This window comes from Macaca fascicularis, chromosome 2 (genome assembly GCF_037993035.2).
Source record: "Macaca fascicularis isolate 582-1 chromosome 2, T2T-MFA8v1.1".
Classification (NCBI taxonomy): domain Eukaryota; kingdom Metazoa; phylum Chordata; class Mammalia; order Primates; family Cercopithecidae; genus Macaca; species Macaca fascicularis.
Window position 1 is genome coordinate 91,301,154 of NC_088376.1, and position 14,393 is coordinate 91,315,546.

At 40.3% G+C, this 14,393-nt stretch overlaps 1 long non-coding RNA gene across 1 annotated transcript; it reads right to left on the reverse strand.

Annotated features, from left to right (window-relative positions):
* Positions 1 to 6,370: 6,370 nt before the first annotated feature.
* Positions 6,371 to 14,248, reverse strand: LOC141409651 (uncharacterized). The gene is made up of 3 exons (XR_012430870.1): positions 14,003 to 14,248; positions 8,403 to 8,634; positions 6,371 to 6,617 (listed from the first exon to the last, which is right to left on the reverse strand). It is a non-coding gene; the product is annotated as an uncharacterized lncRNA (long non-coding RNA).
* Between the last annotated feature and the right edge of the window lie 145 nt (positions 14,249 to 14,393).

A 14,393-nucleotide genomic window follows, 5' to 3' on the forward strand; every position in this document is an offset into this window, starting at 1 on the left:
CCCCTGCAAAAAAAAAACAAAAAACAAAAGAACAAAAGAAATGCCTTTTTCCTTCATTCCAACAAAAGAAAACAAACTCTATAACCAATCCCTGGTTAGAAATGTAGTGCACACTACAATTAAAATGTGAATACTACATATTACGTGTGGCAAATGCCTTTTCTCTTGTTTACAATAGTTTTAATCATGTGCCAGGGTGGAAGAGAAACAACTTTAAATGAAGGAAGGAACTGTGCAGTCACCACCCACATCTTCTCAAGCATTGGTGGAAACCTCAGCCTAAGTGGATATTTGGGATCCATTCTCCAAATAGCAACTGGAATGTGCTATCAGCCACTTTCACATTAATGGGAGAACTGTTACAGCCCTTGAGTGAAAGAATGGCTCATTTCTCCTAGTATCCCTGGGGCCAGGCTTAGAGCAGAAGTTCAAAAAGTTAGCAGATCAGAAGTTTTGCTTGTAAATTATTCTGCTTCTTTTTTCATTGAAAGTCTTAGAGCCCCCAAAATGCGCTCTTGGATCTGGTGCACTGTTGTTGGTACAAACAGTAAATCATAGGCTCTACCTAAACAGCTAATGAATGAACAAAACATCTTATATAAAAGCTGCATCTTAACAGAAGTTTTAAAAAGTCCTGTGTTGGTGAGGGTTGGAGGAAAAAAGTGTACTCCCAAACATATCATTGGGGAAATGTAAATTGTTTAAGTCCTGTGTAATCTGGCAATGACCATTACAATTAAAAATGTATATACCCTGTGACCCAGCAATGTCACTTCTGCTATTTCATCCTGCACAAAAACTCTCATATATGCACAAAGAAAAGAATAGTCATTACAGCATTCTTTGTAATAGTAAAAGACTAGAAACAAATGTCTCTTCAACAGAGAACTGGTGAAATAAATTATGACATATACATGTAATGGAATTCTGTACTGATGTTAAAAAGGAATAAGAATTATACATGTTGACATGGACTGACCTCCAACACCTGTTCAGTATGTTACAGCTTGTGTAAATAACAATAATGGGGGGAAGGAATATAAATATAGGTTTCTATTTGAAAAGACTATCTCTGGAAGGTTACATAAGAAACTGGTAACAGTTGTTCAATTTGGGGAAAGGAACTGAGGAATTGGGAGGATTGAAAGAGAAGGAAGGGAGCTTTGTTTTTTACTGTTGTGTCATTTCAGTTTCTAGCTGTGTGTAGACCATTTAAAATTATTAAAATAAAAATGTCCAAAGTAAATATTTTAAAATTGATTTCTAAAGAGAATAATGCTTTTTGTTTTGTTTTGTTTTTTGAGACAGCGTTTCTTTCTGTATCCCAGGCTGGAGTGCAGTAATGTAATCATGGCTTACTGCACCCTGGACCTCCCAGGTTCAAGTGATCCTCACACCTCAGCCTCCTGAATAGCTGGGACTACATGCACACACCACCAGTCTGCCTAATTTTTTTTTTATTACTTTTTATTGAGAAGAGGGTCTCACTGTGCTGCCCAGGCTGGCCTTGAACTCCTGGGCTCAAGCAGTTCTCCCATCAGAGCCTTCCAAAGTGCTGGGATTACAGGTGTGAGTCATTGTGCCCAGCCAAGAATGCTTCTTAAAGATCACTAGTGTATTGTGAGTTACATTTGGATCAGAAAAAACAGAGTAGGGGGAATATATCTACATAATCAGTTGTTTAAGCATAGAACCACCCTGAAGAGGAGACAGCTAGGGATACAGGTAAAAGGGAAGACTTAGTTCTCTGTATCTTTTTGTACCTTTAGATTTACATACATATCTGTATATATACATACGTAATATGTGTAGATTATATTATTATATATTACATATAATTGAAATTATTGTTTTTAACATTTACTGGAAGCATGGAAGTGGAAAGAGAAAAATAATCTTGAAGTAGAAACAGCATACTCAGTAGGTTCAGACAACCCTAGTTTCAAATCCTGAATCTCAATAGCTTTGTGATGTTGGGAAAGCTGGTAAATCTCTGGGCCTCTTCTGCCAAAACCCTCAGAAGGATAAGTTGATTAAATGGAAAATATTATACATAAAGCATCTTTCCTATGATAGCACATAAAGTTCAGTAATTTGTAGTCATTATTATCATATGGCCAATGAAATCCTTTCTATTCCAAAACAGTTTCAAGTGTTCCAAAGAAGCCATCCATAGCAAGAACCTTGGACTCAGGAGAGTGTTGCTGCTTGAGCTGTGTAACAACAGCCTTACAACATGGTGTTGCTACTGACCTAGATCAATGAGAAGCCCCGATTTGCCCAAAAGTGGCCCCAAGCAACACAGTGTCACTTTACAGCACCAATTGATTAAATGTTGGCATTGCTTACGCACATTGTGATTTTCCCCAAAAGCTCTATCAAACGAACAAAGAAGAGGTTTTTTTTTTTTTTTTTTTTTTAAAGATAATAAAATAACAGTACAGATTCGTAAAATTCACTGAGCATTTAGCACTTCATCTTTTTTTCTTTCCTTTCTTGTCTCTTCAGGACCATTGTTAATACTATAGCAAACCTATTAGTGTGTTATAAAGTTACCAGCTGTGACCAAACATACTTTTATTTGCTTCTTTGTATATCTAGGTTATATTATTGAAATGGATAAATCTCTTACTATTCCGACGGCAAACATGTATGAATCCGACCAATCATATTTCTATTGTTGAAACCCCCCCCCCAAAAAAAAGAAAAACCCTATATATGATACCAGGTATTTATCTTTTATCTCAGTAGTGCTCGGATGAGTGTTACACATTTGGAACTTCAGTACACAAAGGATGGTGCTTACAATGACTCCTCATACACATACAAAATGTCTATATTGAAAATTGCTTTTTACTATTGCCAACTTTATATATTTTGCAGCATGAAACAAAATAATTCTAAATGTACATAAGTTTTTGTGTCATTCCTTCCCGACAGACGGATGATAATTTTCTGAATTTGTTTCCTAGCTTGCATAAATAGCAGTTGCATTTTTTTCAATGCTGAACTTAATAAAAGCTCAGACAGAGGACAAGATATGTAACATTTCATAATAACTGCTGAAATTCTATAACTTGAGTGCAGACAGGGCTGGTGAAGAAAGGAGAGAGGATCCAGCATCACAAGTCCTGGTGCAGCATTCCAAGAATGGAGGACCAGCGACCCAATGTGGCAAAGCCAATTGTTGCACCCAGGGTCGCAGAGGAAATTCTGGATGCTTGGCTATTACAAAGGATTTTTGAAAGGCTCTTTATTTTTGTGAACTGGATTCAGAATCAACCACTGAGCACCTACTGTGGTCTAGATAAATTTATATACCTGTTACTTCAACATCTTTTGTTTTTAGGTTGACATACCTGATATATTGGTTCAGGGGAAATTTTACAAGCATTGATAGTTTTGATATGCTGTGCCCTTGAGAACTGAAATAACAGACAATAACCTTGAGTTGTTGTTGCTGTTTAATCTGACTAGTTATTGATAACATTAATATAGGCTGAGCCAACACTTTAAACATTTTAGACAACAGGGGAGAAATATCACTACTCAAAAAACCCCAACCTTCGTATATTTTATATTTCATAAAGCAGATTTTGCTGGGTTAGTACTTTTGTTTTAATGTACTTTCAACTAGTTTTCCTAAGAATGGAAGATTGGGAGGCCGAGGCAGGCAGATCTTTTGAGGCCAGGAGTCCGAGACCAGCCTGGCCAACGTGGTGAAACTCCTTCTCTACTAAAAATACAAAAATTAGCTGGTTGTGGTGGCACATGCCTGTAATCCTAACTACTGGGAAGACTGAGGCAGGAGAATCAATTGAACCTGGGAGATGGAGGTTGCAGTGAGCCGAGACCATGCCACTGCACTCTAGTCTGGGTGACAGAGCAAGACTCTGTTTCACAAAAAAAAAAAAAAAAGAAAGAAAAAAGAAAGAAAAAGAAGAATCAAAGAAAACAAACTGCTATGCTGTAAGTCAATGGAAATAACGTCATGAATGTGGAGAATGCCCGTCCCCTGACATAGTTCTCTTAGAAGCCTGAATAGATTTTCTTTCTGAACAATCCCATCCTCCAGCAATTCAATACTTCAGGGCTAATAATCTTAGTGTCCTATTACATTTTTTATTGATTAAAATTTATTAAAGGCTTCAAAAGTGTGCACTTCTGTGTCAACATGTGATTTGTCCTGAAACATCAGATGTACTGTGAAGTTTATTTCCTTTGAAATTCATTTCAATGGCTTATTATTAAATGAAGCCGTGGTTCCAATGGGACATCAAGAGATCAAGCCAACCTGAAATTACAAATGAACAAACACACGAATGACCAGTCTAGTATTTTTCCAAATTATCAAATGGTGCAAAACCTGACTTTAAGCAAAATCATGTAAGTGTGACTTTCTTCTTCTTTGTGCTTACGATTCTCCTGCACAGTGTGGTTACTCTGCACACAGTTCAGGACAGTCTTAAATCTGGGGAGGAGACAGTCCCATCTCAGGCTCTCCAGAGGCTAGGGGGTGTGGTCCTCATCAACCCTTTTGAACCGTTTTGTTTTCTGATAAACGCTGAACAAGTGGAACAAATATTTTACTCTCTTAGCCTAGATAGGTATTTTACTTCTAGGACATATTATCTTCAAATTTGAGAGATGTTGGAGATAGTATTGAAGAGAGATATCAATGTTCAGCAATATCAAAATCTAGTTAATTTGCTGTATATAAATTACTTGGCATTTAAATGCTACATTGATTTAAATGGATAACTGTGTATTATAAACTCACAAATAGCATCTCTTCAATATTTAATTATTAGAAAGCATCTCAATATTTTATAACTCTTCAGCTACTAGTCAAACACATCATAAAAACAGATTGGAAGAAGAAATATTTGGGGATTTGATATACGTCTACAGTGACAGCTATAATAATGGGGACAACAGTTGACATAGGGTACTTATGCATGCTATGCTGTTTATATCACATGTGTTAGCTCAGATTTGCAAACTTTTCTTGTAAAGGGTCCAGTAATAAATGTATTCTCCAGTTTAGTGGGACATATAGTCTCTGTCTCCCAACTACTCAACTCTACCCTTACAGAGCAAAAGTAGTCATAAATGGATAAGCATGGGCTGTGTCCTAATAAAACTTAGTTTAAGGTCACTGAAGTGTGAATTTCGTATAGTTTTTTTTCTCTTTCTCTCTTTCTTGGACTTGCTTTGTCACCCAGGCTGGAGTGCATTGGGGAGATCACAGCTTACTGTAGCTTTACATTCCCGGGCTCAAGCCATCCTCTCACCCTAGTCTCCAGAGTAGCTAGGGGGCATGTACCACCATACCCAGATAATTTTTAAATTTTTTTGTAAAGACGGAGAGGGGTGGGTGGTCTCCCTGTGTTGCCCAGGCTGGTCTTGAACTCCTAGCCTCAAGATCCTCCCGCTTGGACCTCCCAAAGTGCTGGGATTACAGGTGTGAGCCACCATGCCCAACCTGTCACACATTATTCTTTAAAATTTTTTAAAAAATAATTTAAAAACAGAAATAATCATTCTTAGCTCATGGTCATAAAAAAAAAAAAAAAAAAAGGCAGTCTTCCCACCTACTTCCCTTTTTCCCCACCTCCCCTCCCTGCCCCACACACAAAAGATGATTTGGCCCTAGTGCCTTAATTTGCTGACATCCGCATTATCTCACTGGGTTAATAGGGCTTTTCTAAATGATCAGATATACTGTGATTATATTGTCAAGTGAATGGGAAAGAGTTTTCCCGCTAGCCTTGTTTCCCACCCTACTGCCTCATAACTTTCTGCCACCCTGCTGCCACTGAGACTGATGGGGTTTTAGTCAATTGTTTCTGAGGTTAAAAGCAGGCTCTGCATGTCTAGACTCTAGACATATCAACTTAAGAACTGCTATCAATTATAAGGATAGGCAACAATCTTACGGGTTTGAGCGCTGGAGTGTCCTGATTGGGTTTGGTTGTTTTTACAGATGAAGCTCCGTTGATCAAGAGTGGCAAAGAGACAGAGCAACAAGTTGCTGCAGTAATCCAGGGATAAAGGAAGGTGATCTGGACTAGGCTGGTAGAAACAGGGGACTAAGACAGGCTGTTTATAGGATGTATATTTAGGATTGGGTGCTTGCTTGAATGAAGATTAGCTGTTTTAAATACCTCTCACAGGATAAAATAAATTTATTTATATTTATTTATTTGAGACAGAGTCTCGCTCTGTTGCCCAGGCTGGAGTGCAGTGGTGCAATCTCGGCTCACTGCAACCTCCACCGTCCCGGCCCGCGGGATCGTCAAAGCAGGCCCTGGAAGAGGGGGTGGGAATTTGGGGAACAAGAGACACAAGAAATGGAGACAAGACAGTATCCTGATCAAGTCTCGTTTAATGGCGGTAATGCAATGCCTTATATACATTTGGAGGGGAAGGGGTTGGGCTAAGGCGGAAATTACCTAAAAAAGGAAGGCGTGGCCAGATAAGCCTCGGTTTCTCCGGTCGGACGTCATGTTGCGCCTGCGCAGTCAGGTAGTCTTTTCGCGGGCACGGGAAAAAAGAATGAAGCAGGAAGAGCGCCATCTTTTAATGGCGGTATTAATACAGGGAAGAAGGTAAATCTAGGGAGAAGGTGTGGGGTGGAAATGAATATAGCTCAGGCGTTTAATCTTTAATTATTATTCGCTATGGCCGGGGCGTGCAGCTCCGGACAGGTCCCCCTTTTTATATTTTTATAAGAAAACCCCTCGGGAACTGCGCCTGTCTTAGGTTGGGTCAACTCACCCCCACCTTCTAGGCCCGTCATGGGATAAGGCAGCAGCAAAGGCGGCCCTCCTGTCTTAGGCTCTGATGGAGATAGTGTCCTCTTACCCGTCATTGACTGACCAGTTCAGCTCACAGGGGAGGTGGTCTCTTTAGGGCAAATAAGACTCACCATTTTCAGACATCTCAAGGCGATGATAATGGACCTGTATAGGTTTGGCCTGGAAGGCCTCAATTTGTTGCTTGACGAATGCCATAAACTTATTAAGAATTATAGGCCCGAGAGTGAGGAAGAGTAGAAGAGTGAGTAAAGGACCAAGAAAAGGCAGGAGATAGGGGAGAAGTCCATCGAGTCCAGTCCACAATGGATTGGCGGCCAGGTCTTTTCTGCGCTTTTCTAGTTCTTCTTGTAAAGTCTTTATTTTATTTCTGACGATTCCGGATTTGTTAGCGTAAAAACAACATTTTTCCTGTAGGGCCAAACAGATCCCTCCCTGTTCTGCTGTTAGTAAGTCTAGACCTCTTCTATTTTGGAGAACTACTTCAGCTAATGAGTCTACTTGATCTTGTAGATCTTGTATAGTACTAGATAAGGTTTGTACATCGGAAATTAATTGATTGGATAATTTGGTATATTGGGTTAGTGAGACTCCTAGGCCTGTAGCCCCTGTTGTAAATGCAGTGGTGATTTCTAGTCCAGCCAACAAAGGAATAAATTGTATGGCTCGTTTTGGCCTATATAAAAAATGTTCAATAGCAGGGATGGGGACAGGTTCATCTCCAGGGATGATATCAATATCGGGGAGAAGAGTGGCCAGAACACAAACCCGTGTCCAATTTATGGGTAGATAAGTATATGCCATGTTATTTCCACAGACACAGACCAAGCCCTTTACAGCACATAAAGGGCTGGTGGCATTGATTATAGAGGTGCAGTTGGTGAATATAACGTAACCTAGATCGATTTCTTTAGTGCTATTATATGATGGTGAAAAGAGGCAAGAAGAATTAGAAAACGTCATTGGTTGAACTAAGAGGGGGGAGATAATAGGACAGGAGTTATTGACCAAGGACTCACACGAGTAATTGACATAGGATAATAAAAGATTAGGTATAGCTAGAGGTATAGGGGGGCCCATTTTAAGACAAAGCCAACAATCATGGGCCAGGCTTGTATTGGACATTTGAAGTAAATTGTAAGTAGCATTGAGGATATCAAAGGTTTGGGCATCGAGCTTAAAATTACCTCTAAGCTCAGGCAGGGCTAAAGGGTGATATTGAAGTTCAGGATATGGCTTTATGAATTTCTTCTAATTTTTTCTGAACAGTTTTAATTCTAGCAGTATCTAATGGACCCCCTCCATCAGAGATATGGACGGGGGCGGTAGTGCTCCAACAAACAGGCTGTCCTTTTTGGCCGTTACAAGGAGATTGTACAAGTTTATTGGTGGATCCTAATACTTGTACGTTATTGGTACCTCCAGTTTGTGTTTTAAGTAACGTGGCCGTATAATATGTTCTATTGCCTGATTTGCATTGTTGATAGGAGGTATAACAGGAACTATGTACAGAAGATTGGAAAGAGCTACAAGAGCATTCTAGGAGCGGCCCGCTAGGTGAGGTATCTCTTGGGGTAGACTTACATTTCCATAACTGGTTTGGCATTAGGTAAGCTGTCTTGCCCGTGCAGGTCACCTGGGTGATTCTATCTGACGGAGGTTCAGATATTTGTCCCCCTCTGCAGTCACAAGGCTGGCCGTATTGTTTTCGTAATAATTCTTTTGCCTTACGAGGGTCACCAAAACCTGCATAGACTGTCACTATGTTATATAGAGCGATTATTCTCCAAAGGAGTTTCATGTTAGGCTTCATTTCCTGAAAAACAAGAAGGAAAGAACTTCTCAGGGAGATTTATCTTCCCTGGACTGACAATGGTTATGATTTATTTGTCTTACCAATCTTTCAGGCAGCCATCTGGCTGCATCATTTTTTTGAGAAGATGCATACTGAGCCTCTTCCCCAAATTAAAACTGGATCGGGGCCATGCCATGAACTATCAAGTGGATCTTTCCATTTTACCATTGCAAACTGTTTTTGAGATTCAGGATGCCAAAAACGGTCGGCAGCCGATTTTCCATGACTGTCCAAATTTAAAAAATTAAGGATAAACAGGGCATGATTATGTTTCTGGGGGTACCCTTCACGGGGTACCAGCTCCCCCCTTTTAATTTTGTGATAATAGTTTTTAATGACAGATGAGCTCTTTCTACTATACCTTGTCCTTGGGGATTATAGGGAATGCCTGTGGTATGTTTAATTTGTAGGGTATTACAAAATTGTAAGAAGGTTTTGGTTATATAACCGGGGCCATTATCTGTTTTGATTTGTTTGGGTATTCCTAAAATAGAAAAGCAGTGTAATAAATGAGCTATGACATGTTTGGTGGCCTCTCCTGTTTGGAGAGTTGCACTGATGAATCCACTATAGGTGTCTATGCATACATGGATATATTTTAGTTGACCGAATTCTAAGTGGTGAGTAACGTCCATTTGCCAAATTTTGTTGGGGATGAGTCCTCGGGGGTTAACTCCTAGATGGGGAACAGGTAAATATGTTATGCAGTTGGCGCATTGTTTAACTATTTGTCGAGCTTGTTCTCTGGTAAGTTTAAACATAAGTCTTAAGGTTTGGGCGTTTAAATGATGTAAGGCATGTGCTTTTTGTGCTTGTTGCAAATTGTCTATAGTGACTGTGGCTATGGTTTTTGTTGCCGTGTCAGCTGTTGCGTTACCTTGTGTTAGAGGTCCCGGTAATCCTGAATGTGCTCTAATATGCCCAAGAAAAAAGGGAGTAGTCCTTTTTCGGATAAGTTGTTGACATTGTAAAAATAGGTTAGCTGTGTCTGAAATATGTTTAATTTGAGACACGGTCTCTAAGAGGGGTATTGAATGAGCCAGGTAGGCGCTGTCTGTATAAATGTTAAGTGGCTGACAAGGAAAAGCTGATAGTGCTGCAATTATAGCTTGCAATTCGACCAGCTGAGCTGATGTATAAGTGGTCTGGAATTTAACGACTACATTATTGTAAGTGTAAGCGGCAAGTCCTGTGGAAGATCCATCAGTGAAAATTAGTAATGCGTCATTGAGAGGTTCTTTACTGGTAATATGGGGAAATACAAACGCATGAAGTTTACAAAATTGAATAAGTTTGTTAGGTGGGTAATGGTTGTCAATCGCGCCAGTATAAGAAGCGCAAGCAATTGGCCAGGCTTCCGTATTTTGTAACAGCCAATGGATGCGTGGTTGAGTGTAGGGCTGTATAATGGTAGAGGGTTCTATTCCAAAGTATTTCCTACTGTTTTCTTTTCCCAAGATAATTAGATCAGCTATGGCATCATAATAAGGCAACAAAACCTTTTTAGGGGAGGAGGGCAGGTGTACCCACATAATGGGATTGTTCTGCCAAAATAGGCCAGTAGGGGTTATTGTTGTGTTAAAAATAAGGAATATTAATGGCTGAGAATAATCAATACCGGTAACAAATTGTGTTGCAATGGCATGTTCTACCTGTTGGAGTGTTATTAATGCTTCTTTAGTAATGGACCTGGGGGATTTTGGATTAGAGTCTCCTTTTAATATATCGAAAAGAGGTTTTAACTCTCCTGTGGTGAGCTTTAAATACGGTCGAAGCCAATTTATGTCTCCCAGTAATTTTTGGAAATCATTTAAAGTTTTTAAATGATCACGACGTATAACAGCCTTTTGATTAATGATTTTGGGTCCATTAATCTGGAAACCAAGATAAGTGTATGGATCTTGTAATTGTACTTTTTCTGGGGCTATTTGTAGTCTGGCTGCTGTTAACTCTTGTTTGAGTTGGGCGAAGCACTGCAAGACTTGTTCGCCAATTTCTCCTGCTATTAAAATATCATCCATATAATGTATAATATACATTTGTGTCCATGTTTTTTTGACTGGCTCTATAGCGGCAGCTACATATTTTTGACACAAGGTAGGACTATTGGCCATACCCTGAGGTAAGACTTTCCATTGATAACGCTTCATTGGTTGTTTAAAATTTGTAGATGGAAGACTAAAGGCAAATCTTTTCTGATCAGCAGGGTGAAGGGGAATTGTAAAAAAGCAATCTTTAAGGTCAATAATGATTTTAAAATATTTTTGAGGAATCGCAACCGGTGAAGGCAATCCTGGTTGTAAGGCACCCATAAGGATCATAGTGATATTTACTGCTCTTAAATCTTGTAAGAGTCTCCATTTACCAGACTTCTTTTTAATAACAAAAATAGGTGTATTCCAAGGGGAATTACTTTCTTCAATATGTCTTGCTGCTAGTTGTTCCTGCACTAACTGTTGGGCAGCACTTAGTTTATCATTGAGTAAAGGCCACTGATCAACTCAAACGGGCTTATCTGACTTCCAAGTAATGGGGTCAGCGCACCTTTGGGGTGCAGGTATGTCAGTGGCCTGAGCTAAAAATTTCCAAACCCCTTTTTATCAAGTTGTCCTGAAACCAGTATAGGCTGTGGGATACCGTTCTCTCCTTTTCCAAGACCTTTACCAGGGGTGTATCCTTGAGTTAACATTTGTGCAGTAACTATATCATTTGGACTACACATTATAATTTTCATTTGAGAGAGTAGATCTCGCCCCCAAAGGTTAACAGGTAGGTAAGGGATGACAAATGGCTTAATGAGGCCTGAATTGTTTTCTTTATCTGTCCATGTTAGGTATTTAGAACTTTGTTTAGGATTACTGCTTTGTCCAATTCCTCTCAAGTGAGTTAGTTTCTGTGGTAGACCAATGAGAGGGCCAATCTTCCTGTTTAATGATAGTTACATCAGCCCCTGTGTCTATTAGTCCAGTGAATGCTTTCCCGTCTAACCATAAGGTTAGAGAGGGTTTTTGATTTGTAATTGGTTGCACCCAATATATATCTGATGATCCGAAACCTTTTATATTTCTATTAGAGTATTGGATATTATTATCTGTTTTAACCAAAGGTAGCAGGAGTAATTGAGCTATTCTAACTCCTTGAGGGACAGTAATAATACTATCAATAGCTCTGGCCATAATTTTAATTTCTCCTTTATAATCATTATCGATAACTCCAGGGAGGACTTGTAAGCCTCTCATGGTGACACTACTTCTTCCTAAAAGTAGCCCAAAAGTGTTAGGTGGTAAAGGCCCATATATTCCTGTATTTAAGGCTTGCGGTCCCATTTCAGGTGTTAGTATTGTGTGGGAGGTGGAACTGAGGTCCAATCCTGCACTTCCTGGGGTTGCTCTACTAAGTTTTGAAATGGATTGCTGTTGCTGGCTGGAACAAAGCTGACTGCCCCATATGCTTGTTTCGGGGCCTGAGGCTGGCCCCTCATCCCGTTTCCCTGCCTGGGGGGTAAGGGATTTCCTTGACTGTCAGTTTTAGATTTACATTCGTTTGCCCAGTGCCTTCCTCTTTTACACCTTGGGCAAAGACCTGGAACTTTTGTTTCTGGATTTTTATTTTGGTTTTCACAGCAATCTTTTGCGAAGTGTCCCTTTTTACCGCATCTAAAACATCCCCCTTTATCTTTACCTTTGTTAGTGAGGAAGTCTCTTACTGTTTGACCGCTGAAGGCGGCAGCCATTGCTAGACCTTGTTGGTATGAGGGCCCAATATCTGAACAAAGGCGAATATATCCTGTTAAATCTGTTTTCTTTCGATAAGGTCTGATTGCCGCTTGGCAAGCGGGGTTGGCGTTTTCATAAGCTAACTGTTTAACATAATTTACACCCGTTTCTGCATTTCCAAAGATTCTACCTGCCGTGGTCATAAGTCTATGCACAAAGTCTGAAAATGGCTCATCGGGTCCTTGTTTAACCGCTGTGAGCGAGGCCCCTGGATCTCCTTTAACGGGAAGTTTTCTCCAGGCCTTTGTAGCAGCAGCCTGGATTTGTGAGAACAGTCCAGGGTCATATTGCATTTGGGCCTGAGTGTCTGCATAGTTACCTGAACCAGTTAACATATCAAAATCCCAACCGTTTCCTGCCTGTTGATTTCTTTTAGCTGTATCTCTACAATTTTCAAAGAACTCTGACTTCCAAATTAAGTGGTCTCCCCCAGAAAGAACTGCCCTGACTAAGGTATTCCAGTCTGTAGGGGTGAGCCAATTATCGGCTACAGATTCCACTATAGCAAGAGTATATGGAGCAGTAGCCCCATACTGAGAGGCAGCAGTCTTTAGCTCTTTTATGATGGTAAAATCAAACCCAGCATGATGTCTCCAAGCCTGTCCCTGTTCATCTATGGTTTCAGTGACCGGAAAAACGTCTTTGGGGGAGGAGTCTTCTCTGTGTCGGCTAGCAACTAACCCCCCTCTTGGGACATGTTGTCCAGGCCGCTGAAGTGGGCGCAAGGAACCCTCCATAGCGTCTGCGTTAGGTATTTTTTCATTTCCTGTTTTTAGCTTTTGGAGCCTAATTATCAATGATTGATGTAACTCTTCAAGTTTAATCTGTTCTTCTAGTTGAGCAATTTTGTGCTTTAATTCTTCTTTGGGATCTATTGCTGCCATAACAATGGGCGCAGAAGCCTCATTATGTGTCTTATTATATGGGGGTGAGTATGAAGAACAGGGAGGCAAATCAGGGTCGTGATATTTAGCCGCCTCTTCCTCTAAATTATCCCAATTTATATCCGATTGATTAGGCTTATTAACTTCCTCCTCCTTTTGAAACATCTGTAAAATTGGGTATTTTTTTGGTTTATTTTCGTGTGGTATTTCTTTATCTGTTACAGAAGGAGACTTGATTTCTTCATGATCACTTTCGAGGGAAATGAGATCTTCCTCCGTATCTTGCGGAGGCTTTGTGAGGTTAGAGCGGGAGCTAACCTTTAAAATATGCTCTGTCTGAGCGACCGCAGCCATGACTTGCGGATTGGCCTTCTTCTTATCTATTAACTCTTTAATGAGATTCCAATAAGAGAAGGCGGTCACAGGAATTTATTCTGGGCCAAAAGTATTATAATAATCTTGAAAACAATCCCCTACTCTACGCCATCTTTTAATATCAATAGTTCCTTCCTGTGGAAACCAAGGGCAAGTATCTTTTACAAAATCAAAAAATTTAAACAAATCATTACTTTTAACCTTTACTCCTCGTATCCTTAAAGCCTCTTTTAATTGTCCTACATAGATTTGATGTTGACTTAATTCTTGTCCCATTTCGGACGCGTCACTTACCTTCGATTCTGACGCGGCAGGTTCCCGCGGTGATTGGAGGAGTTTAACTTCTTTCGTCTTTGTTAACGATCGACCGGTCTTTCGCGTCCTCTTCCTCACGGAGTCCCTCGTTTCCAGGCCTCACGTTTGGGCGCCACGAGTCCCAGCCCACGGGATCGTCAAAGCAGGCCCTGGAAGAGGGGGGTGGGAATTTGGGGAACAAGAGACACTAGAAATGGAGACAAGACAGTATCCTGATCAAGTCTCGTTTAATGGCGGTAATGCAATGCCTTATATACATTTGGAGGGGAAGGGGTTGGGCTAAGGCGGAAATTACCTAAAAAAGGAAGGCGTGGCCAGATAAGCCTCGGTTTCTCCGGTCGGACTTCATGTTGCGCCTGCGCAGTCAGGT